The sequence below is a fragment of the Mytilus trossulus genome, chromosome 10 (assembly GCF_036588685.1).
Source record: "Mytilus trossulus isolate FHL-02 chromosome 10, PNRI_Mtr1.1.1.hap1, whole genome shotgun sequence".
Taxonomy (NCBI): Eukaryota; Metazoa; Mollusca; class Bivalvia; order Mytilida; family Mytilidae; genus Mytilus; species Mytilus trossulus.
This window is the reverse complement of record NC_086382.1, coordinates 51,268,299-51,294,445: the sequence shown is the minus strand read 5'-3', so window position 1 is coordinate 51,294,445 and position 26,147 is coordinate 51,268,299. Positions and strand designations below refer to the sequence as shown.

The 26,147-nt window shown below is 35.5% G+C and overlaps 16 non-coding genes across 16 annotated transcripts; all 16 read left to right on the top strand.

Annotated features, from left to right (window-relative positions):
- Positions 1-1,117: 1,117 nt before the first annotated feature.
- Trnam-cau (transfer RNA methionine (anticodon CAU)) lies at positions 1,118-1,189 on the top strand. Its single transcript has one exon. It is a non-coding gene; the product is annotated as a tRNA-Met (tRNA).
- A 1,439-nt stretch (positions 1,190-2,628) lies between these two features.
- On the top strand, positions 2,629-2,700 carry Trnam-cau (transfer RNA methionine (anticodon CAU)). The gene has a single exon. It is a non-coding gene; the product is annotated as a tRNA-Met (tRNA).
- A 1,439-nt stretch (positions 2,701-4,139) lies between these two features.
- Trnam-cau (transfer RNA methionine (anticodon CAU)) lies at positions 4,140-4,211 on the top strand. The gene has a single exon. It is a non-coding gene; the product is annotated as a tRNA-Met (tRNA).
- A 1,439-nt stretch (positions 4,212-5,650) lies between these two features.
- On the top strand, positions 5,651-5,722 carry Trnam-cau (transfer RNA methionine (anticodon CAU)). Its single transcript has one exon. It is a non-coding gene; the product is annotated as a tRNA-Met (tRNA).
- Positions 5,723-7,161: 1,439 nt separating this feature from the next.
- On the top strand, positions 7,162-7,233 carry Trnam-cau (transfer RNA methionine (anticodon CAU)). Its single transcript has one exon. It is a non-coding gene; the product is annotated as a tRNA-Met (tRNA).
- A 1,439-nt stretch (positions 7,234-8,672) lies between these two features.
- Trnam-cau (transfer RNA methionine (anticodon CAU)) lies at positions 8,673-8,744 on the top strand. The gene has a single exon. It is a non-coding gene; the product is annotated as a tRNA-Met (tRNA).
- A 1,439-nt stretch (positions 8,745-10,183) lies between these two features.
- Positions 10,184-10,255, top strand: Trnam-cau (transfer RNA methionine (anticodon CAU)). Its single transcript has one exon. It is a non-coding gene; the product is annotated as a tRNA-Met (tRNA).
- Positions 10,256-11,694: 1,439 nt separating this feature from the next.
- On the top strand, positions 11,695-11,766 carry Trnam-cau (transfer RNA methionine (anticodon CAU)). The gene has a single exon. It is a non-coding gene; the product is annotated as a tRNA-Met (tRNA).
- Positions 11,767-13,205: 1,439 nt separating this feature from the next.
- Trnam-cau (transfer RNA methionine (anticodon CAU)) lies at positions 13,206-13,277 on the top strand. Its single transcript has one exon. It is a non-coding gene; the product is annotated as a tRNA-Met (tRNA).
- A 1,437-nt stretch (positions 13,278-14,714) lies between these two features.
- Trnam-cau (transfer RNA methionine (anticodon CAU)) lies at positions 14,715-14,786 on the top strand. Its single transcript has one exon. It is a non-coding gene; the product is annotated as a tRNA-Met (tRNA).
- A 1,439-nt stretch (positions 14,787-16,225) lies between these two features.
- Trnam-cau (transfer RNA methionine (anticodon CAU)) lies at positions 16,226-16,297 on the top strand. Its single transcript has one exon. It is a non-coding gene; the product is annotated as a tRNA-Met (tRNA).
- Positions 16,298-17,736: 1,439 nt separating this feature from the next.
- Positions 17,737-17,808, top strand: Trnam-cau (transfer RNA methionine (anticodon CAU)). The gene has a single exon. It is a non-coding gene; the product is annotated as a tRNA-Met (tRNA).
- Positions 17,809-19,247: 1,439 nt separating this feature from the next.
- On the top strand, positions 19,248-19,319 carry Trnam-cau (transfer RNA methionine (anticodon CAU)). Its single transcript has one exon. It is a non-coding gene; the product is annotated as a tRNA-Met (tRNA).
- A 1,439-nt stretch (positions 19,320-20,758) lies between these two features.
- Trnam-cau (transfer RNA methionine (anticodon CAU)) lies at positions 20,759-20,830 on the top strand. Its single transcript has one exon. It is a non-coding gene; the product is annotated as a tRNA-Met (tRNA).
- A 1,439-nt stretch (positions 20,831-22,269) lies between these two features.
- On the top strand, positions 22,270-22,341 carry Trnam-cau (transfer RNA methionine (anticodon CAU)). Its single transcript has one exon. It is a non-coding gene; the product is annotated as a tRNA-Met (tRNA).
- Positions 22,342-23,780: 1,439 nt separating this feature from the next.
- Positions 23,781-23,852, top strand: Trnam-cau (transfer RNA methionine (anticodon CAU)). The gene has a single exon. It is a non-coding gene; the product is annotated as a tRNA-Met (tRNA).
- The last annotated feature ends 2,295 nt before the right edge of the window (positions 23,853-26,147 follow it).

Here is a 26,147-nt window from a genome sequence, read left to right as displayed (position 1 = left end):
TATATCAGTCCACATATTATATAAACCTATCTTTCGTCACGGAAAGAGGCGGTGGAGATCATGTTGTCGTTTACTTTGACGTTTTTCATGTTTTGCAAGCACAACTTGTTTTCGAATCTATCCATAACAAGAACACATAGTACTATAACAAAAAAGTTTGCAAAAAATACAGCCGCCCACGTAGGGACTCGAACCCTAGACCCTCAGATTAAAAGTCTGATGCTCTACCGACTGAGCTACGCAGGCTACTTAGAGAACACTCCCAAATTTTGCACATTTATAATTAACAGTTTCTCTCAAAACTTTTTGTTATACCACAGAATAGTTGATATAAAAGACCAGATTTATTTTACAAGTCTACTTAATACGATACGATTCTATTGTTTTATTTGACCCGTTTGCATCGAAATTAAAAGAAAATCAAAACTTATGATCGATGCTTTTCTATATAAATACCATGCAGCTGTGTCCATCGTCAGCTGCTAATAAAATTGCAATCAGACGACATTGTAGAGTCGTTCAAACTTAGGTATAGGGATCACACCTATAACATGTATAAACAAATGATGTCTAGAACAGAAACGATATCAATCCACCTCAAAGGAGCAAAAATTACAATCGCCCACGTAGGGACTCGAACCCTAGACCCTCAGATTAAAAGTCTGATGCTCTACCGACTGAGCTACGCAGGCTGACGATAATGTTTAGAAAACAATATAGTTTATACCTTTCATTTAGCATATAGATAATGTACGGTAAGCATATATATAATGTACGGTACAACTTCGTTAACAGAGTCATTTCAAATTTATAGAAATTTTAAGACAGATCAACTTATTTACAACTGTTCTGCTCTCAATTTGCTTTATGATATAGACTTCTCACACAAGGAAATCCCGAAATTGCTATTATTATTCTGGGAAACGTAGGTTTGCCTGGCCTGAAACGAATTAAGAACACTAAATCAAATTTCTCTTAGTCAAAATGCAGGTCAAGAACATAACGTTAGTGAAAAAAAGTCTTGAAGAATTTGCTTTTTAGCGGGAATATCGTTTCTGATGCAACGCGTGTGATTGGTTGCACTCTATATAGTTAAAAGTCATAACTGTATCTCATGAGCAGAGTGGCGCAGTGGAAGCGTGCTGGGCCCATAACCCAGAGGTCCGTGGATCGAAACCACGCTCTGCTAATTATTTTTTCTCATTGACGAAAATCTTTTTTCAGGCGACTGTCAGGAAATGATGACAAACGAAATTAATGTCAAAATAAAGTTGATCGTAAAACTATGACTCTATCCTGAAAAATCAACTAATTCAGTATGAAAAATATCACATGTATGTAATAAGTTGGTGAAATCCCTCAATATGTAAACGTTTGAATCCTCAAAGTAGTCATTTATGCAGCTATAAGATACATGTGCTACTCATTAATCAACAAAAGTTGAAACAAACCAGATAAAGAATCATGAATACCTATTCGAACGTTCGAAAATAAATGCTCATATTGATGATATATCAGTCCACATATTATATAAACCTATCTTTCGTCACGGAAAGAGGCGGTGGAGATCATGTTGTCGTTTACTTTGACGTTTTTCATGTTTTGCAAGCACAACTTGTTTTCGAATCTATCCATAACAAGAACACATAGTACTATAACAAAAAAGTTTGCAAAAAATACAGCCGCCCACGTAGGGACTCGAACCCTAGACCCTCAGATTAAAAGTCTGATGCTCTACCGACTGAGCTACGCAGGCTACTTAGAGAACACTCCCAAATTTTGCACATTTATAATTAACAGTTTCTCTCAAAACTTTTTGTTATACCACAGAATAGTTGATATAAAAGACCAGATTTATTTTACAAGTCTACTTAATACGATACGATTCTATTGTTTTATTTGACCCGTTTGCATCGAAATTAAAAGAAAATCAAAACTTATGATCGATGCTTTTCTATATAAATACCATGCAGCTGTGTCCATCGTCAGCTGCTAATAAAATTGCAATCAGACGACATTGTAGAGTCGTTCAAACTTAGGTATAGGGATCACACCTATAACATGTATAAACAAATGATGTCTAGAACAGAAACGATATCAATCCACCTCAAAGGAGCAAAAATTACAATCGCCCACGTAGGGACTCGAACCCTAGACCCTCAGATTAAAAGTCTGATGCTCTACCGACTGAGCTACGCAGGCTGACGATAATGTTTAGAAAACAATATAGTTTATACCTTTCATTTAGCATATAGATAATGTACGGTAAGCATATATATAATGTACGGTACAACTTCGTTAACAGAGTCATTTCAAATTTATAGAAATTTTAAGACAGATCAACTTATTTACAACTGTTCTGCTCTCAATTTGCTTTATGATATAGACTTCTCACACAAGGAAATCCCGAAATTGCTATTATTATTCTGGGAAACGTAGGTTTGCCTGGCCTGAAACGAATTAAGAACACTAAATCAAATTTCTCTTAGTCAAAATGCAGGTCAAGAACATAACGTTAGTGAAAAAAAGTCTTGAAGAATTTGCTTTTTAGCGGGAATATCGTTTTCTGATGCAACGCGTGTGATTGGTTGCACTCTATATAGTTAAAAGTCATAACTGTATCTCATGAGCAGAGTGGCGCAGTGGAAGCGTGCTGGGCCCATAACCCAGAGGTCCGTGGATCGAAACCACGCTCTGCTAATTATTTTTTCTCATTGACGAAAATCTTTTTTCAGGCGACTGTCAGGAAATGATGACAAACGAAATTAATGTCAAAATAAAGTTGATCGTAAAACTATGACTCTATCCTGAAAAATCAACTAATTCAGTATGAAAAATATCACATGTATGTAATAAGTTGGTGAAATCCCTCAATATGTAAACGTTTGAATCCTCAAAGTAGTCATTTATGCAGCTATAAGATACATGTGCTACTCATTAATCAACAAAAGTTGAAACAAACCAGATAAAGAATCATGAATACCTATTCGAACGTTCGAAAATAAATGCTCATATTGATGATATATCAGTCCACATATTATATAAACCTATCTTTCGTCACGGAAAGAGGCGGTGGAGATCATGTTGTCGTTTACTTTGACGTTTTTCATGTTTTGCAAGCACAACTTGTTTTCGAATCTATCCATAACAAGAACACATAGTACTATAACAAAAAAGTTTGCAAAAAATACAGCCGCCCACGTAGGGACTCGAACCCTAGACCCTCAGATTAAAAGTCTGATGCTCTACCGACTGAGCTACGCAGGCTACTTAGAGAACACTCCCAAATTTTGCACATTTATAATTAACAGTTTCTCTCAAAACTTTTTGTTATACCACAGAATAGTTGATATAAAAGACCAGATTTATTTTACAAGTCTACTTAATACGATACGATTCTATTGTTTTATTTGACCCGTTTGCATCGAAATTAAAAGAAAATCAAAACTTATGATCGATGCTTTTCTATATAAATACCATGCAGCTGTGTCCATCGTCAGCTGCTAATAAAATTGCAATCAGACGACATTGTAGAGTCGTTCAAACTTAGGTATAGGGATCACACCTATAACATGTATAAACAAATGATGTCTAGAACAGAAACGATATCAATCCACCTCAAAGGAGCAAAAATTACAATCGCCCACGTAGGGACTCGAACCCTAGACCCTCAGATTAAAAGTCTGATGCTCTACCGACTGAGCTACGCAGGCTGACGATAATGTTTAGAAAACAATATAGTTTATACCTTTCATTTAGCATATAGATAATGTACGGTAAGCATATATATAATGTACGGTACAACTTCGTTAACAGAGTCATTTCAAATTTATAGAAATTTTAAGACAGATCAACTTATTTACAACTGTTCTGCTCTCAATTTGCTTTATGATATAGACTTCTCACACAAGGAAATCCCGAAATTGCTATTATTATTCTGGGAAACGTAGGTTTGCCTGGCCTGAAACGAATTAAGAACACTAAATCAAATTTCTCTTAGTCAAAATGCAGGTCAAGAACATAACGTTAGTGAAAAAAAGTCTTGAAGAATTTGCTTTTTAGCGGGAATATCGTTTTCTGATGCAACGCGTGTGATTGGTTGCACTCTATATAGTTAAAAGTCATAACTGTATCTCATGAGCAGAGTGGCGCAGTGGAAGCGTGCTGGGCCCATAACCCAGAGGTCCGTGGATCGAAACCACGCTCTGCTAATTATTTTTTCTCATTGACGAAAATCTTTTTTCAGGCGACTGTCAGGAAATGATGACAAACGAAATTAATGTCAAAATAAAGTTGATCGTAAAACTATGACTCTATCCTGAAAAATCAACTAATTCAGTATGAAAAATATCACATGTATGTAATAAGTTGGTGAAATCCCTCAATATGTAAACGTTTGAATCCTCAAAGTAGTCATTTATGCAGCTATAAGATACATGTGCTACTCATTAATCAACAAAAGTTGAAACAAACCAGATAAAGAATCATGAATACCTATTCGAACGTTCGAAAATAAATGCTCATATTGATGATATATCAGTCCACATATTATATAAACCTATCTTTCGTCACGGAAAGAGGCGGTGGAGATCATGTTGTCGTTTACTTTGACGTTTTTCATGTTTTGCAAGCACAACTTGTTTTCGAATCTATCCATAACAAGAACACATAGTACTATAACAAAAAAGTTTGCAAAAAATACAGCCGCCCACGTAGGGACTCGAACCCTAGACCCTCAGATTAAAAGTCTGATGCTCTACCGACTGAGCTACGCAGGCTACTTAGAGAACACTCCCAAATTTTGCACATTTATAATTAACAGTTTCTCTCAAAACTTTTTGTTATACCACAGAATAGTTGATATAAAAGACCAGATTTATTTTACAAGTCTACTTAATACGATACGATTCTATTGTTTTATTTGACCCGTTTGCATCGAAATTAAAAGAAAATCAAAACTTATGATCGATGCTTTTCTATATAAATACCATGCAGCTGTGTCCATCGTCAGCTGCTAATAAAATTGCAATCAGACGACATTGTAGAGTCGTTCAAACTTAGGTATAGGGATCACACCTATAACATGTATAAACAAATGATGTCTAGAACAGAAACGATATCAATCCACCTCAAAGGAGCAAAAATTACAATCGCCCACGTAGGGACTCGAACCCTAGACCCTCAGATTAAAAGTCTGATGCTCTACCGACTGAGCTACGCAGGCTGACGATAATGTTTAGAAAACAATATAGTTTATACCTTTCATTTAGCATATAGATAATGTACGGTAAGCATATATATAATGTACGGTACAACTTCGTTAACAGAGTCATTTCAAATTTATAGAAATTTTAAGACAGATCAACTTATTTACAACTGTTCTGCTCTCAATTTGCTTTATGATATAGACTTCTCACACAAGGAAATCCCGAAATTGCTATTATTATTCTGGGAAACGTAGGTTTGCCTGGCCTGAAACGAATTAAGAACACTAAATCAAATTTCTCTTAGTCAAAATGCAGGTCAAGAACATAACGTTAGTGAAAAAAAGTCTTGAAGAATTTGCTTTTTAGCGGGAATATCGTTTTCTGATGCAACGCGTGTGATTGGTTGCACTCTATATAGTTAAAAGTCATAACTGTATCTCATGAGCAGAGTGGCGCAGTGGAAGCGTGCTGGGCCCATAACCCAGAGGTCCGTGGATCGAAACCACGCTCTGCTAATTATTTTTTCTCATTGACGAAAATCTTTTTTCAGGCGACTGTCAGGAAATGATGACAAACGAAATTAATGTCAAAATAAAGTTGATCGTAAAACTATGACTCTATCCTGAAAAATCAACTAATTCAGTATGAAAAATATCACATGTATGTAATAAGTTGGTGAAATCCCTCAATATGTAAACGTTTGAATCCTCAAAGTAGTCATTTATGCAGCTATAAGATACATGTGCTACTCATTAATCAACAAAAGTTGAAACAAACCAGATAAAGAATCATGAATACCTATTCGAACGTTCGAAAATAAATGCTCATATTGATGATATATCAGTCCACATATTATATAAACCTATCTTTCGTCACGGAAAGAGGCGGTGGAGATCATGTTGTCGTTTACTTTGACGTTTTTCATGTTTTGCAAGCACAACTTGTTTTCGAATCTATCCATAACAAGAACACATAGTACTATAACAAAAAAGTTTGCAAAAAATACAGCCGCCCACGTAGGGACTCGAACCCTAGACCCTCAGATTAAAAGTCTGATGCTCTACCGACTGAGCTACGCAGGCTACTTAGAGAACACTCCCAAATTTTGCACATTTATAATTAACAGTTTCTCTCAAAACTTTTTGTTATACCACAGAATAGTTGATATAAAAGACCAGATTTATTTTACAAGTCTACTTAATACGATACGATTCTATTGTTTTATTTGACCCGTTTGCATCGAAATTAAAAGAAAATCAAAACTTATGATCGATGCTTTTCTATATAAATACCATGCAGCTGTGTCCATCGTCAGCTGCTAATAAAATTGCAATCAGACGACATTGTAGAGTCGTTCAAACTTAGGTATAGGGATCACACCTATAACATGTATAAACAAATGATGTCTAGAACAGAAACGATATCAATCCACCTCAAAGGAGCAAAAATTACAATCGCCCACGTAGGGACTCGAACCCTAGACCCTCAGATTAAAAGTCTGATGCTCTACCGACTGAGCTACGCAGGCTGACGATAATGTTTAGAAAACAATATAGTTTATACCTTTCATTTAGCATATAGATAATGTACGGTAAGCATATATATAATGTACGGTACAACTTCGTTAACAGAGTCATTTCAAATTTATAGAAATTTTAAGACAGATCAACTTATTTACAACTGTTCTGCTCTCAATTTGCTTTATGATATAGACTTCTCACACAAGGAAATCCCGAAATTGCTATTATTATTCTGGGAAACGTAGGTTTGCCTGGCCTGAAACGAATTAAGAACACTAAATCAAATTTCTCTTAGTCAAAATGCAGGTCAAGAACATAACGTTAGTGAAAAAAAGTCTTGAAGAATTTGCTTTTTAGCGGGAATATCGTTTTCTGATGCAACGCGTGTGATTGGTTGCACTCTATATAGTTAAAAGTCATAACTGTATCTCATGAGCAGAGTGGCGCAGTGGAAGCGTGCTGGGCCCATAACCCAGAGGTCCGTGGATCGAAACCACGCTCTGCTAATTATTTTTTCTCATTGACGAAAATCTTTTTTCAGGCGACTGTCAGGAAATGATGACAAACGAAATTAATGTCAAAATAAAGTTGATCGTAAAACTATGACTCTATCCTGAAAAATCAACTAATTCAGTATGAAAAATATCACATGTATGTAATAAGTTGGTGAAATCCCTCAATATGTAAACGTTTGAATCCTCAAAGTAGTCATTTATGCAGCTATAAGATACATGTGCTACTCATTAATCAACAAAAGTTGAAACAAACCAGATAAAGAATCATGAATACCTATTCGAACGTTCGAAAATAAATGCTCATATTGATGATATATCAGTCCACATATTATATAAACCTATCTTTCGTCACGGAAAGAGGCGGTGGAGATCATGTTGTCGTTTACTTTGACGTTTTTCATGTTTTGCAAGCACAACTTGTTTTCGAATCTATCCATAACAAGAACACATAGTACTATAACAAAAAAGTTTGCAAAAAATACAGCCGCCCACGTAGGGACTCGAACCCTAGACCCTCAGATTAAAAGTCTGATGCTCTACCGACTGAGCTACGCAGGCTACTTAGAGAACACTCCCAAATTTTGCACATTTATAATTAACAGTTTCTCTCAAAACTTTTTGTTATACCACAGAATAGTTGATATAAAAGACCAGATTTATTTTACAAGTCTACTTAATACGATACGATTCTATTGTTTTATTTGACCCGTTTGCATCGAAATTAAAAGAAAATCAAAACTTATGATCGATGCTTTTCTATATAAATACCATGCAGCTGTGTCCATCGTCAGCTGCTAATAAAATTGCAATCAGACGACATTGTAGAGTCGTTCAAACTTAGGTATAGGGATCACACCTATAACATGTATAAACAAATGATGTCTAGAACAGAAACGATATCAATCCACCTCAAAGGAGCAAAAATTACAATCGCCCACGTAGGGACTCGAACCCTAGACCCTCAGATTAAAAGTCTGATGCTCTACCGACTGAGCTACGCAGGCTGACGATAATGTTTAGAAAACAATATAGTTTATACCTTTCATTTAGCATATAGATAATGTACGGTAAGCATATATATAATGTACGGTACAACTTCGTTAACAGAGTCATTTCAAATTTATAGAAATTTTAAGACAGATCAACTTATTTACAACTGTTCTGCTCTCAATTTGCTTTATGATATAGACTTCTCACACAAGGAAATCCCGAAATTGCTATTATTATTCTGGGAAACGTAGGTTTGCCTGGCCTGAAACGAATTAAGAACACTAAATCAAATTTCTCTTAGTCAAAATGCAGGTCAAGAACATAACGTTAGTGAAAAAAAGTCTTGAAGAATTTGCTTTTTAGCGGGAATATCGTTTTCTGATGCAACGCGTGTGATTGGTTGCACTCTATATAGTTAAAAGTCATAACTGTATCTCATGAGCAGAGTGGCGCAGTGGAAGCGTGCTGGGCCCATAACCCAGAGGTCCGTGGATCGAAACCACGCTCTGCTAATTATTTTTTCTCATTGACGAAAATCTTTTTTCAGGCGACTGTCAGGAAATGATGACAAACGAAATTAATGTCAAAATAAAGTTGATCGTAAAACTATGACTCTATCCTGAAAAATCAACTAATTCAGTATGAAAAATATCACATGTATGTAATAAGTTGGTGAAATCCCTCAATATGTAAACGTTTGAATCCTCAAAGTAGTCATTTATGCAGCTATAAGATACATGTGCTACTCATTAATCAACAAAAGTTGAAACAAACCAGATAAAGAATCATGAATACCTATTCGAACGTTCGAAAATAAATGCTCATATTGATGATATATCAGTCCACATATTATATAAACCTATCTTTCGTCACGGAAAGAGGCGGTGGAGATCATGTTGTCGTTTACTTTGACGTTTTTCATGTTTTGCAAGCACAACTTGTTTTCGAATCTATCCATAACAAGAACACATAGTACTATAACAAAAAAGTTTGCAAAAAATACAGCCGCCCACGTAGGGACTCGAACCCTAGACCCTCAGATTAAAAGTCTGATGCTCTACCGACTGAGCTACGCAGGCTACTTAGAGAACACTCCCAAATTTTGCACATTTATAATTAACAGTTTCTCTCAAAACTTTTTGTTATACCACAGAATAGTTGATATAAAAGACCAGATTTATTTTACAAGTCTACTTAATACGATACGATTCTATTGTTTTATTTGACCCGTTTGCATCGAAATTAAAAGAAAATCAAAACTTATGATCGATGCTTTTCTATATAAATACCATGCAGCTGTGTCCATCGTCAGCTGCTAATAAAATTGCAATCAGACGACATTGTAGAGTCGTTCAAACTTAGGTATAGGGATCACACCTATAACATGTATAAACAAATGATGTCTAGAACAGAAACGATATCAATCCACCTCAAAGGAGCAAAAATTACAATCGCCCACGTAGGGACTCGAACCCTAGACCCTCAGATTAAAAGTCTGATGCTCTACCGACTGAGCTACGCAGGCTGACGATAATGTTTAGAAAACAATATAGTTTATACCTTTCATTTAGCATATAGATAATGTACGGTAAGCATATATATAATGTACGGTACAACTTCGTTAACAGAGTCATTTCAAATTTATAGAAATTTTAAGACAGATCAACTTATTTACAACTGTTCTGCTCTCAATTTGCTTTATGATATAGACTTCTCACACAAGGAAATCCCGAAATTGCTATTATTATTCTGGGAAACGTAGGTTTGCCTGGCCTGAAACGAATTAAGAACACTAAATCAAATTTCTCTTAGTCAAAATGCAGGTCAAGAACATAACGTTAGTGAAAAAAAGTCTTGAAGAATTTGCTTTTTAGCGGGAATATCGTTTTCTGATGCAACGCGTGTGATTGGTTGCACTCTATATAGTTAAAAGTCATAACTGTATCTCATGAGCAGAGTGGCGCAGTGGAAGCGTGCTGGGCCCATAACCCAGAGGTCCGTGGATCGAAACCACGCTCTGCTAATTATTTTTTCTCATTGACGAAAATCTTTTTTCAGGCGACTGTCAGGAAATGATGACAAACGAAATTAATGTCAAAATAAAGTTGATCGTAAAACTATGACTCTATCCTGAAAAATCAACTAATTCAGTATGAAAAATATCACATGTATGTAATAAGTTGGTGAAATCCCTCAATATGTAAACGTTTGAATCCTCAAAGTAGTCATTTATGCAGCTATAAGATACATGTGCTACTCATTAATCAACAAAAGTTGAAACAAACCAGATAAAGAATCATGAATACCTATTCGAACGTTCGAAAATAAATGCTCATATTGATGATATATCAGTCCACATATTATATAAACCTATCTTTCGTCACGGAAAGAGGCGGTGGAGATCATGTTGTCGTTTACTTTGACGTTTTTCATGTTTTGCAAGCACAACTTGTTTTCGAATCTATCCATAACAAGAACACATAGTACTATAACAAAAAAGTTTGCAAAAAATACAGCCGCCCACGTAGGGACTCGAACCCTAGACCCTCAGATTAAAAGTCTGATGCTCTACCGACTGAGCTACGCAGGCTACTTAGAGAACACTCCCAAATTTTGCACATTTATAATTAACAGTTTCTCTCAAAACTTTTTGTTATACCACAGAATAGTTGATATAAAAGACCAGATTTATTTTACAAGTCTACTTAATACGATACGATTCTATTGTTTTATTTGACCCGTTTGCATCGAAATTAAAAGAAAATCAAAACTTATGATCGATGCTTTTCTATATAAATACCATGCAGCTGTGTCCATCGTCAGCTGCTAATAAAATTGCAATCAGACGACATTGTAGAGTCGTTCAAACTTAGGTATAGGGATCACACCTATAACATGTATAAACAAATGATGTCTAGAACAGAAACGATATCAATCCACCTCAAAGGAGCAAAAATTACAATCGCCCACGTAGGGACTCGAACCCTAGACCCTCAGATTAAAAGTCTGATGCTCTACCGACTGAGCTACGCAGGCTGACGATAATGTTTAGAAAACAATATAGTTTATACCTTTCATTTAGCATATAGATAATGTACGGTAAGCATATATATAATGTACGGTACAACTTCGTTAACAGAGTCATTTCAAATTTATAGAAATTTTAAGACAGATCAACTTATTTACAACTGTTCTGCTCTCAATTTGCTTTATGATATAGACTTCTCACACAAGGAAATCCCGAAATTGCTATTATTATTCTGGGAAACGTAGGTTTGCCTGGCCTGAAACGAATTAAGAACACTAAATCAAATTTCTCTTAGTCAAAATGCAGGTCAAGAACATAACGTTAGTGAAAAAAAGTCTTGAAGAATTTGCTTTTTAGCGGGAATATCGTTTTCTGATGCAACGCGTGTGATTGGTTGCACTCTATATAGTTAAAAGTCATAACTGTATCTCATGAGCAGAGTGGCGCAGTGGAAGCGTGCTGGGCCCATAACCCAGAGGTCCGTGGATCGAAACCACGCTCTGCTAATTATTTTTTCTCATTGACGAAAATCTTTTTTCAGGCGACTGTCAGGAAATGATGACAAACGAAATTAATGTCAAAATAAAGTTGATCGTAAAACTATGACTCTATCCTGAAAAATCAACTAATTCAGTATGAAAAATATCACATGTATGTAATAAGTTGGTGAAATCCCTCAATATGTAAACGTTTGAATCCTCAAAGTAGTCATTTATGCAGCTATAAGATACATGTGCTACTCATTAATCAACAAAAGTTGAAACAAACCAGATAAAGAATCATGAATACCTATTCGAACGTTCGAAAATAAATGCTCATATTGATGATATATCAGTCCACATATTATATAAACCTATCTTTCGTCACGGAAAGAGGCGGTGGAGATCATGTTGTCGTTTACTTTGACGTTTTTCATGTTTTGCAAGCACAACTTGTTTTCGAATCTATCCATAACAAGAACACATAGTACTATAACAAAAAAGTTTGCAAAAAATACAGCCGCCCACGTAGGGACTCGAACCCTAGACCCTCAGATTAAAAGTCTGATGCTCTACCGACTGAGCTACGCAGGCTACTTAGAGAACACTCCCAAATTTTGCACATTTATAATTAACAGTTTCTCTCAAAACTTTTTGTTATACCACAGAATAGTTGATATAAAAGACCAGATTTATTTTACAAGTCTACTTAATACGATACGATTCTATTGTTTTATTTGACCCGTTTGCATCGAAATTAAAAGAAAATCAAAACTTATGATCGATGCTTTTCTATATAAATACCATGCAGCTGTGTCCATCGTCAGCTGCTAATAAAATTGCAATCAGACGACATTGTAGAGTCGTTCAAACTTAGGTATAGGGATCACACCTATAACATGTATAAACAAATGATGTCTAGAACAGAAACGATATCAATCCACCTCAAAGGAGCAAAAATTACAATCGCCCACGTAGGGACTCGAACCCTAGACCCTCAGATTAAAAGTCTGATGCTCTACCGACTGAGCTACGCAGGCTGACGATAATGTTTAGAAAACAATATAGTTTATACCTTTCATTTAGCATATAGATAATGTACGGTAAGCATATATATAATGTACGGTACAACTTCGTTAACAGAGTCATTTCAAATTTATAGAAATTTTAAGACAGATCAACTTATTTACAACTGTTCTGCTCTCAATTTGCTTTATGATATAGACTTCTCACACAAGGAAATCCCGAAATTGCTATTATTATTCTGGGAAACGTAGGTTTGCCTGGCCTGAAACGAATTAAGAACACTAAATCAAATTTCTCTTAGTCAAAATGCAGGTCAAGAACATAACGTTAGTGAAAAAAAGTCTTGAAGAATTTGCTTTTTAGCGGGAATATCGTTTTCTGATGCAACGCGTGTGATTGGTTGCACTCTATATAGTTAAAAGTCATAACTGTATCTCATGAGCAGAGTGGCGCAGTGGAAGCGTGCTGGGCCCATAACCCAGAGGTCCGTGGATCGAAACCACGCTCTGCTAATTATTTTTTCTCATTGACGAAAATCTTTTTTCAGGCGACTGTCAGGAAATGATGACAAACGAAATTAATGTCAAAATAAAGTTGATCGTAAAACTATGACTCTATCCTGAAAAATCAACTAATTCAGTATGAAAAATATCACATGTATGTAATAAGTTGGTGAAATCCCTCAATATGTAAACGTTTGAATCCTCAAAGTAGTCATTTATGCAGCTATAAGATACATGTGCTACTCATTAATCAACAAAAGTTGAAACAAACCAGATAAAGAATCATGAATACCTATTCGAACGTTCGAAAATAAATGCTCATATTGATGATATATCAGTCCACATATTATATAAACCTATCTTTCGTCACGGAAAGAGGCGGTGGAGATCATGTTGTCGTTTACTTTGACGTTTTTCATGTTTTGCAAGCACAACTTGTTTTCGAATCTATCCATAACAAGAACACATAGTACTATAACAAAAAAGTTTGCAAAAAATACAGCCGCCCACGTAGGGACTCGAACCCTAGACCCTCAGATTAAAAGTCTGATGCTCTACCGACTGAGCTACGCAGGCTACTTAGAGAACACTCCCAAATTTTGCACATTTATAATTAACAGTTTCTCTCAAAACTTTTTGTTATACCACAGAATAGTTGATATAAAAGACCAGATTTATTTTACAAGTCTACTTAATACGATACGATTCTATTGTTTTATTTGACCCGTTTGCATCGAAATTAAAAGAAAATCAAAACTTATGATCGATGCTTTTCTATATAAATACCATGCAGCTGTGTCCATCGTCAGCTGCTAATAAAATTGCAATCAGACGACATTGTAGAGTCGTTCAAACTTAGGTATAGGGATCACACCTATAACATGTATAAACAAATGATGTCTAGAACAGAAACGATATCAATCCACCTCAAAGGAGCAAAAATTACAATCGCCCACGTAGGGACTCGAACCCTAGACCCTCAGATTAAAAGTCTGATGCTCTACCGACTGAGCTACGCAGGCTGACGATAATGTTTAGAAAACAATATAGTTTATACCTTTCATTTAGCATATAGATAATGTACGGTAAGCATATATATAATGTACGGTACAACTTCGTTAACAGAGTCATTTCAAATTTATAGAAATTTTAAGACAGATCAACTTATTTACAACTGTTCTGCTCTCAATTTGCTTTATGATAGACTTCTCACACAAGGAAATCCCGAAATTGCTATTATTATTCTGGGAAACGTAGGTTTGCCTGGCCTGAAACGAATTAAGAACACTAAATCAAATTTCTCTTAGTCAAAATGCAGGTCAAGAACATAACGTTAGTGAAAAAAAGTCTTGAAGAATTTGCTTTTTAGCGGGAATATCGTTTTCTGATGCAACGCGTGTGATTGGTTGCACTCTATATAGTTAAAAGTCATAACTGTATCTCATGAGCAGAGTGGCGCAGTGGAAGCGTGCTGGGCCCATAACCCAGAGGTCCGTGGATCGAAACCACGCTCTGCTAATTATTTTTTCTCATTGACGAAAATCTTTTTTCAGGCGACTGTCAGGAAATGATGACAAACGAAATTAATGTCAAAATAAAGTTGATCGTAAAACTATGACTCTATCCTGAAAAATCAACTAATTCAGTATGAAAAATATCACATGTATGTAATAAGTTGGTGAAATCCCTCAATATGTAAACGTTTGAATCCTCAAAGTAGTCATTTATGCAGCTATAAGATACATGTGCTACTCATTAATCAACAAAAGTTGAAACAAACCAGATAAAGAATCATGAATACCTATTCGAACGTTCGAAAATAAATGCTCATATTGATGATATATCAGTCCACATATTATATAAACCTATCTTTCGTCACGGAAAGAGGCGGTGGAGATCATGTTGTCGTTTACTTTGACGTTTTTCATGTTTTGCAAGCACAACTTGTTTTCGAATCTATCCATAACAAGAACACATAGTACTATAACAAAAAAGTTTGCAAAAAATACAGCCGCCCACGTAGGGACTCGAACCCTAGACCCTCAGATTAAAAGTCTGATGCTCTACCGACTGAGCTACGCAGGCTACTTAGAGAACACTCCCAAATTTTGCACATTTATAATTAACAGTTTCTCTCAAAACTTTTTGTTATACCACAGAATAGTTGATATAAAAGACCAGATTTATTTTACAAGTCTACTTAATACGATACGATTCTATTGTTTTATTTGACCCGTTTGCATCGAAATTAAAAGAAAATCAAAACTTATGATCGATGCTTTTCTATATAAATACCATGCAGCTGTGTCCATCGTCAGCTGCTAATAAAATTGCAATCAGACGACATTGTAGAGTCGTTCAAACTTAGGTATAGGGATCACACCTATAACATGTATAAACAAATGATGTCTAGAACAGAAACGATATCAATCCACCTCAAAGGAGCAAAAATTACAATCGCCCACGTAGGGACTCGAACCCTAGACCCTCAGATTAAAAGTCTGATGCTCTACCGACTGAGCTACGCAGGCTGACGATAATGTTTAGAAAACAATATAGTTTATACCTTTCATTTAGCATATAGATAATGTACGGTAAGCATATATATAATGTACGGTACAACTTCGTTAACAGAGTCATTTCAAATTTATAGAAATTTTAAGACAGATCAACTTATTTACAACTGTTCTGCTCTCAATTTGCTTTATGATATAGACTTCTCACACAAGGAAATCCCGAAATTGCTATTATTATTCTGGGAAACGTAGGTTTGCCTGGCCTGAAACGAATTAAGAACACTAAATCAAATTTCTCTTAGTCAAAATGCAGGTCAAGAACATAACGTTAGTGAAAAAAAGTCTTGAAGAATTTGCTTTTTAGCGGGAATATCGTTTTCTGATGCAACGCGTGTGATTGGTTGCACTCTATATAGTTAAAAGTCATAACTGTATCTCATGAGCAGAGTGGCGCAGTGGAAGCGTGCTGGGCCCATAACCCAGAGGTCCGTGGATCGAAACCACGCTCTGCTAATTATTTTTTCTCATTGACGAAAATCTTTTTTCAGGCGACTGTCAGGAAATGATGACAAACGAAATTAATGTCAAAATAAAGTTGATCGTAAAACTATGACTCTATCCTGAAAAATCAACTAATTCAGTATGAAAAATATCACATGTATGTAATAAGTTGGTGAAATCCCTCAATATGTAAACGTTTGAATCCTCAAAGTAGTCATTTATGCAGCTATAAGATACATGTGCTACTCATTAATCAACAAAAGTTGAAACAAACCAGATAAAGAATCATGAATACCTATTCGAACGTTCGAAAATAAATGCTCATATTGATGATATATCAGTCCACATATTATATAAACCTATCTTTCGTCACGGAAAGAGGCGGTGGAGATCATGTTGTCGTTTACTTTGACGTTTTTCATGTTTTGCAAGCACAACTTGTTTTCGAATCTATCCATAACAAGAACACATAGTACTATAACAAAAAAGTTTGCAAAAAATACAGCCGCCCACGTAGGGACTCGAACCCTAGACCCTCAGATTAAAAGTCTGATGCTCTACCGACTGAGCTACGCAGGCTACTTAGAGAACACTCCCAAATTTTGCACATTTATAATTAACAGTTTCTCTCAAAACTTTTTGTTATACCACAGAATAGTTGATATAAAAGACCAGATTTATTTTACAAGTCTACTTAATACGATACGATTCTATTGTTTTATTTGACCCGTTTGCATCGAAATTAAAAGAAAATCAAAACTTATGATCGATGCTTTTCTATATAAATACCATGCAGCTGTGTCCATCGTCAGCTGCTAATAAAATTGCAATCAGACGACATTGTAGAGTCGTTCAAACTTAGGTATAGGGATCACACCTATAACATGTATAAACAAATGATGTCTAGAACAGAAACGATATCAATCCACCTCAAAGGAGCAAAAATTACAATCGCCCACGTAGGGACTCGAACCCTAGACCCTCAGATTAAAAGTCTGATGCTCTACCGACTGAGCTACGCAGGCTGACGATAATGTTTAGAAAACAATATAGTTTATACCTTTCATTTAGCATATAGATAATGTACGGTAAGCATATATATAATGTACGGTACAACTTCGTTAACAGAGTCATTTCAAATTTATAGAAATTTTAAGACAGATCAACTTATTTACAACTGTTCTGCTCTCAATTTGCTTTATGATATAGACTTCTCACACAAGGAAATCCCGAAATTGCTATTATTATTCTGGGAAACGTAGGTTTGCCTGGCCTGAAACGAATTAAGAACACTAAATCAAATTTCTCTTAGTCAAAATGCAGGTCAAGAACATAACGTTAGTGAAAAAAAGTCTTGAAGAATTTGCTTTTTAGCGGGAATATCGTTTTCTGATGCAACGCGTGTGATTGGTTGCACTCTATATAGTTAAAAGTCATAACTGTATCTCATGAGCAGAGTGGCGCAGTGGAAGCGTGCTGGGCCCATAACCCAGAGGTCCGTGGATCGAAACCACGCTCTGCTAATTATTTTTTCTCATTGACGAAAATCTTTTTTCAGGCGACTGTCAGGAAATGATGACAAACGAAATTAATGTCAAAATAAAGTTGATCGTAAAACTATGACTCTATCCTGAAAAATCAACTAATTCAGTATGAAAAATATCACATGTATGTAATAAGTTGGTGAAATCCCTCAATATGTAAACGTTTGAATCCTCAAAGTAGTCATTTATGCAGCTATAAGATACATGTGCTACTCATTAATCAACAAAAGTTGAAACAAACCAGATAAAGAATCATGAATACCTATTCGAACGTTCGAAAATAAATGCTCATATTGATGATATATCAGTCCACATATTATATAAACCTATCTTTCGTCACGGAAAGAGGCGGTGGAGATCATGTTGTCGTTTACTTTGACGTTTTTCATGTTTTGCAAGCACAACTTGTTTTCGAATCTATCCATAACAAGAACACATAGTACTATAACAAAAAAGTTTGCAAAAAATACAGCCGCCCACGTAGGGACTCGAACCCTAGACCCTCAGATTAAAAGTCTGATGCTCTACCGACTGAGCTACGCAGGCTACTTAGAGAACACTCCCAAATTTTGCACATTTATAATTAACAGTTTCTCTCAAAACTTTTTGTTATACCACAGAATAGTTGATATAAAAGACCAGATTTATTTTACAAGTCTACTTAATACGATACGATTCTATTGTTTTATTTGACCCGTTTGCATCGAAATTAAAAGAAAATCAAAACTTATGATCGATGCTTTTCTATATAAATACCATGCAGCTGTGTCCATCGTCAGCTGCTAATAAAATTGCAATCAGACGACATTGTAGAGTCGTTCAAACTTAGGTATAGGGATCACACCTATAACATGTATAAACAAATGATGTCTAGAACAGAAACGATATCAATCCACCTCAAAGGAGCAAAAATTACAATCGCCCACGTAGGGACTCGAACCCTAGACCCTCAGATTAAAAGTCTGATGCTCTACCGACTGAGCTACGCAGGCTGACGATAATGTTTAGAAAACAATATAGTTTATACCTTTCATTTAGCATATAGATAATGTACGGTAAGCATATATATAATGTACGGTACAACTTCGTTAACAGAGTCATTTCAAATTTATAGAAATTTTAAGACAGATCAACTTATTTACAACTGTTCTGCTCTCAATTTGCTTTATGATATAGACTTCTCACACAAGGAAATCCCGAAATTGCTATTATTATTCTGGGAAACGTAGGTTTGCCTGGCCTGAAACGAATTAAGAACACTAAATCAAATTTCTCTTAGTCAAAATGCAGGTCAAGAACATAACGTTAGTGAAAAAAAGTCTTGAAGAATTTGCTTTTTAGCGGGAATATCGTTTTCTGATGCAACGCGTGTGATTGGTTGCACTCTATATAGTTAAAAGTCATAACTGTATCTCATGAGCAGAGTGGCGCAGTGGAAGCGTGCTGGGCCCATAACCCAGAGGTCCGTGGATCGAAACCACGCTCTGCTAATTATTTTTTCTCATTGACGAAAATCTTTTTTCAGGCGACTGTCAGGAAATGATGACAAACGAAATTAATGTCAAAATAAAGTTGATCGTAAAACTATGACTCTATCCTGAAAAATCAACTAATTCAGTATGAAAAATATCACATGTATGTAATAAGTTGGTGAAATCCCTCAATATGTAAACGTTTGAATCCTCAAAGTAGTCATTTATGCAGCTATAAGATACATGTGCTACTCATTAATCAACAAAAGTTGAAACAAACCAGATAAAGAATCATGAATACCTATTCGAACGTTCGAAAATAAATGCTCATATTGATGATATATCAGTCCACATATTATATAAACCTATCTTTCGTCACGGAAAGAGGCGGTGGAGATCATGTTGTCGTTTACTTTGACGTTTTTCATGTTTTGCAAGCACAACTTGTTTTCGAATCTATCCATAACAAGAACACATAGTACTATAACAAAAAAGTTTGCAAAAAATACAGCCGCCCACGTAGGGACTCGAACCCTAGACCCTCAGATTAAAAGTCTGATGCTCTACCGACTGAGCTACGCAGGCTACTTAGAGAACACTCCCAAATTTTGCACATTTATAATTAACAGTTTCTCTCAAAACTTTTTGTTATACCACAGAATAGTTGATATAAAAGACCAGATTTATTTTACAAGTCTACTTAATACGATACGATTCTATTGTTTTATTTGACCCGTTTGCATCGAAATTAAAAGAAAATCAAAACTTATGATCGATGCTTTTCTATATAAATACCATGCAGCTGTGTCCATCGTCAGCTGCTAATAAAATTGCAATCAGACGACATTGTAGAGTCGTTCAAACTTAGGTATAGGGATCACACCTATAACATGTATAAACAAATGATGTCTAGAACAGAAACGATATCAATCCACCTCAAAGGAGCAAAAATTACAATCGCCCACGTAGGGACTCGAACCCTAGACCCTCAGATTAAAAGTCTGATGCTCTACCGACTGAGCTACGCAGGCTGACGATAATGTTTAGAAAACAATATAGTTTATACCTTTCATTTAGCATATAGATAATGTACGGTAAGCATATATATAATGTACGGTACAACTTCGTTAACAGAGTCATTTCAAATTTATAGAAATTTTAAGACAGATCAACTTATTTACAACTGTTCTGCTCTCAATTTGCTTTATGATATAGACTTCTCACACAAGGAAATCCCGAAATTGCTATTATTATTCTGGGAAACGTAGGTTTGCCTGGCCTGAAACGAATTAAGAACACTAAATCAAATTTCTCTTAGTCAAAATGCAGGTCAAGAACATAACGTTAGTGAAAAAAAGTCTTGAAGAATTTGCTTTTTAGCGGGAATATCGTTTTCTGATGCAACGCGTGTGATTGGTTGCACTCTATATAGTTAAAAGTCATAACTGTATCTCATGAGCAGAGTGGCGCAGTGGAAGCGTGCTGGGCCCATAACCCAGAGGTCCGTGGATCGAAACCACGCTCTGCTAATTATTTTTTCTCATTGACGAAAATCTTTTTTCAGGCGACTGTCAGGAAATGATGACAAACGAAATTAATGTCAAAATAAAGTTGATCGTAAAACTATGACTCTATCCTGAAAAATCAACTAATTCAGTATGAAAAATATCACATGTATGTAATAAGTTGGTGAAATCCCTCAATATGTAAACGTTTGAATCCTCAAAGTAGTCATTTATGCAGCTATAAGATACATGTGCTACTCATTAATCAACAAAAGTTGAAACAAACCAGATAAAGAATCATGAATACCTATTCGAACGTTCGAAAATAAATGCTCATATTGATGATATATCAGTCCACATATTATATAAACCTATCTTTCGTCACGGAAAGAGGCGGTGGAGATCATGTTGTCGTTTACTTTGACGTTTTTCATGTTTTGCAAGCACAACTTGTTTTCGAATCTATCCATAACAAGAACACATAGTACTATAACAAAAAAGTTTGCAAAAAATACAGCCGCCCACGTAGGGACTCGAACCCTAGACCCTCAGATTAAAAGTCTGATGCTCTACCGACTGAGCTACGCAGGCTACTTAGAGAACACTCCCAAATTTTGCACATTTATAATTAACAGTTTCTCTCAAAACTTTTTGTTATACCACAGAATAGTTGATATAAAAGACCAGATTTATTTTACAAGTCTACTTAATACGATACGATTCTATTGTTTTATTTGACCCGTTTGCATCGAAATTAAAAGAAAATCAAAACTTATGATCGATGCTTTTCTATATAAATACCATGCAGCTGTGTCCATCGTCAGCTGCTAATAAAATTGCAATCAGACGACATTGTAGAGTCGTTCAAACTTAGGTATAGGGATCACACCTATAACATGTATAAACAAATGATGTCTAGAACAGAAACGATATCAATCCACCTCAAAGGAGCAAAAATTACAATCGCCCACGTAGGGACTCGAACCCTAGACCCTCAGATTAAAAGTCTGATGCTCTACCGACTGAGCTACGCAGGCTGACGATAATGTTTAGAAAACAATATAGTTTATACCTTTCATTTAGCATATAGATAATGTACGGTAAGCATATATATAATGTACGGTACAACTTCGTTAACAGAGTCATTTCAAATTTATAGAAATTTTAAGACAGATCAACTTATTTACAACTGTTCTGCTCTCAATTTGCTTTATGATATAGACTTCTCACACAAGGAAATCCCGAAATTGCTATTATTATTCTGGGAAACGTAGGTTTGCCTGGCCTGAAACGAATTAAGAACACTAAATCAAATTTCTCTTAGTCAAAATGCAGGTCAAGAACATAACGTTAGTGAAAAAAAGTCTTGAAGAATTTGCTTTTTAGCGGGAATATCGTTTTCTGATGCAACGCGTGTGATTGGTTGCACTCTATATAGTTAAAAGTCATAACTGTATCTCATGAGCAGAGTGGCGCAGTGGAAGCGTGCTGGGCCCATAACCCAGAGGTCCGTGGATCGAAACCACGCTCTGCTAATTATTTTTTCTCATTGACGAAAATCTTTTTTCAGGCGACTGTCAGGAAATGATGACAAACGAAATTAATGTCAAAATAAAGTTGATCGTAAAACTATGACTCTATCCTGAAAAATCAACTAATTCAGTATGAAAAATATCACATGTATGTAATAAGTTGGTGAAATCCCTCAATATGTAAACGTTTGAATCCTCAAAGTAGTCATTTATGCAGCTATAAGATACATGTGCTACTCATTAATCAACAAAAGTTGAAACAAACCAGATAAAGAATCATGAATACCTATTCGAACGTTCGAAAATAAATGCTCATATTGATGATATATCAGTCCACATATTATATAAACCTATCTTTCGTCACGGAAAGAGGCGGTGGAGATCATGTTGTCGTTTACTTTGACGTTTTTCATGTTTTGCAAGCACAACTTGTTTTCGAATCTATCCATAACAAGAACACATAGTACTATAACAAAAAAGTTTGCAAAAAATACAGCCGCCCACGTAGGGACTCGAACCCTAGACCCTCAGATTAAAAGTCTGATGCTCTACCGACTGAGCTACGCAGGCTACTTAGAGAACACTCCCAAATTTTGCACATTTATAATTAACAGTTTCTCTCAAAACTTTTTGTTATACCACAGAATAGTTGATATAAAAGACCAGATTTATTTTACAAGTCTACTTAATACGATACGATTCTATTGTTTTATTTGACCCGTTTGCATCGAAATTAAAAGAAAATCAAAACTTATGATCGATGCTTTTCTATATAAATACCATGCAGCTGTGTCCATCGTCAGCTGCTAATAAAATTGCAATCAGACGACATTGTAGAGTCGTTCAAACTTAGGTATAGGGATCACACCTATAACATGTATAAACAAATGATGTCTAGAACAGAAACGATATCAATCCACCTCAAAGGAGCAAAAATTACAATCGCCCACGTAGGGACTCGAACCCTAGACCCTCAGATTAAAAGTCTGATGCTCTACCGACTGAGCTACGCAGGCTGACGATAATGTTTAGAAAACAATATAGTTTATACCTTTCATTTAGCATATAGATAATGTACGGTAAGCATATATATAATGTACGGTACAACTTCGTTAACAGAGTCATTTCAAATTTATAGAAATTTTAAGACAGATCAACTTATTTACAACTGTTCTGCTCTCAATTTGCTTTATGATATAGACTTCTCACACAAGGAAATCCCGAAATTGCTATTATTATTCTGGGAAACGTAGGTTTGCCTGGCCTGAAACGAATTAAGAACACTAAATCAAATTTCTCTTAGTCAAAATGCAGGTCAAGAACATAACGTTAGTGAAAAAAAGTCTTGAAGAATTTGCTTTTTAGCGGGAATATCGTTTTCTGATGCAACGCGTGTGATTGGTTGCACTCTATATAGTTAAAAGTCATAACTGTATCTCATGAGCAGAGTGGCGCAGTGGAAGCGTGCTGGGCCCATAACCCAGAGGTCCGTGGATCGAAACCACGCTCTGCTAATTATTTTTTCTCATTGACGAAAATCTTTTTTCAGGCGACTGTCAGGAAATGATGACAAACGAAATTAATGTCAAAATAAAGTTGATCGTAAAACTATGACTCTATCCTGAAAAATCAACTAATTCAGTATGAAAAATATCACATGTATGTAATAAGTTGGTGAAATCCCTCAATATGTAAACGTTTGAATCCTCAAAGTAGTCATTTATGCAGCTATAAGATACATGTGCTACTCATTAATCAACAAAAGTTGAAACAAACCAGATAAAGAATCATGAATACCTATTCGAACGTTCGAAAATAAATGCTCATATTGATGATATATCAGTCCACATATTATATAAACCTATCTTTCGTCACGGAAAGAGGCGGTGGAGATCATGTTGTCGTTTACTTTGACGTTTTTCATGTTTTGCAAGCACAACTTGTTTTCGAATCTATCCATAACAAGAACACATAGTACTATAACAAAAAAGTTTGCAAAAAATACAGCCGCCCACGTAGGGACTCGAACCCTAGACCCTCAGATTAAAAGTCTGATGCTATGCTCTACCGACTGAGCTACGCAGGCTACTTAGAGAACACTCCCAAATTTTGCACATTTATAATTAACAGTTTCTCTCAAAACTTTTTGTTTATACCACAGAATAGTTGATATAAAAGACCAGATTTATTTTACAAGGTCTACTTAATACGATACGATTCTATTGTTTTATTTGACCCGTTTGCATCGAAATTAAAAGAAAATCAAAACTTATGATCGATGCTTTTCTATATAAATACCATGCAGCTGTGTCCATCGTCAGCTGCTAATAAATTGCAATCAGACGACATTGTAGAGTCGTTCAAACTTAGGTATAGGGATCACACCTATAACATGTATAAACAAATGATGTCTAGAACAGAAACGATATCAATCCACCTCAAAGGAGCAAAAATTACAATCGCCCACGTAGGGACTCGAACCCTAGACCCTCAGATTAAAAGTCTGATGCTCTACCGACTGAGCTACGCAGGCTGACGATAATGTTTAGAAAACAATATAGTTTATACCTTTCATTTAGCATATAGATAATGTACGGTAAGCATATATATAATGTACGGTACAACTTCGTTAACAGAGTCATTTCAAATTTATAGAAATTTTAAGACAGATCAACTTATTTACAACTGTTCTGCTCTCAATTTGCTTTATGATATAGACTTCTCACACAAGGAAATCCCGAAATTGCTATTATTATTCTGGGAAACGTAGGTTTGCCTGGCCTGAAACGAATTAAGAACACTAAATCAAATTTCTCTTAGTCAAAATGCAGGTCAAAGAACATAACGTTAGTGAAAAAAAGTCTTGAAGAATTTGCTTTTTAGCGGGAATATCGTTTTCTGATGCAACGCGTGTGATTGGTTGCACTCTATATAGTTAAAAGTCATAACTGTATCTCATGAGCAGAGTGGCGCAGTGGAAGCGTGCTGGGCCATAACCCAGAGGTCCGTGGATCGAAACCACGCTCTGCTAATTATTTTTTCTCATTGACGAAAATCTTTTTTCAGGCGACTGTCAGGAAATGATGACAAACGAAATTAATGTCAAAATAAAGTTGATCGTAAAACTATGACTCTATCCTGAAAAATCAACTAATTCAGTATGAAAAATATCACATGTATGTAATAAGTTGGTGAAATCCCTCAATATGTAAACGTTTGAATCCTCAAAGTAGTCATTTATGCAGCTATAAGATACATGTGCTACTCATTAATCAACAAAAGTCTGAAACAAACCAGATAAAGAATCATGAATACCTATTCGAACGTTCGAAAATAAATGCTCATATTGATAGATATATCAGTCCACATATTATATAAACCTATCTTTCGTCACGGAAAGAGGCGGTGGAGATCATGTTGTCGTTTACTTTGACGTTTTTCATGTTTTGCAAGCACAACTTGTTTTCGAATCTATCCATAACAAGAACACATAGTACTATAACAAAAAAGTTTGCAAAAAATACAGCCGCCCACGTAGGGACTCGAACCCTAGACCCTCAGATTAAAAGTCTGATGCTCTACCGACTGAGCTACGCAGGCTACTTAGAGAACACTCCCCAAATTTTGCACATTTATAATTAACAGTTTCTCTCAAAACTTTTTGTTATACCACAGAATAGTTGATATAAAAGACCAGATTTATTTTACAAGTCTACTTAATACGATACGATTCTATTGTTTTATTTGACCCGTTTGCATCGAAATTAAAAGAAAATCAAACTTTATGATCGATGCTTTTCTATATAAAT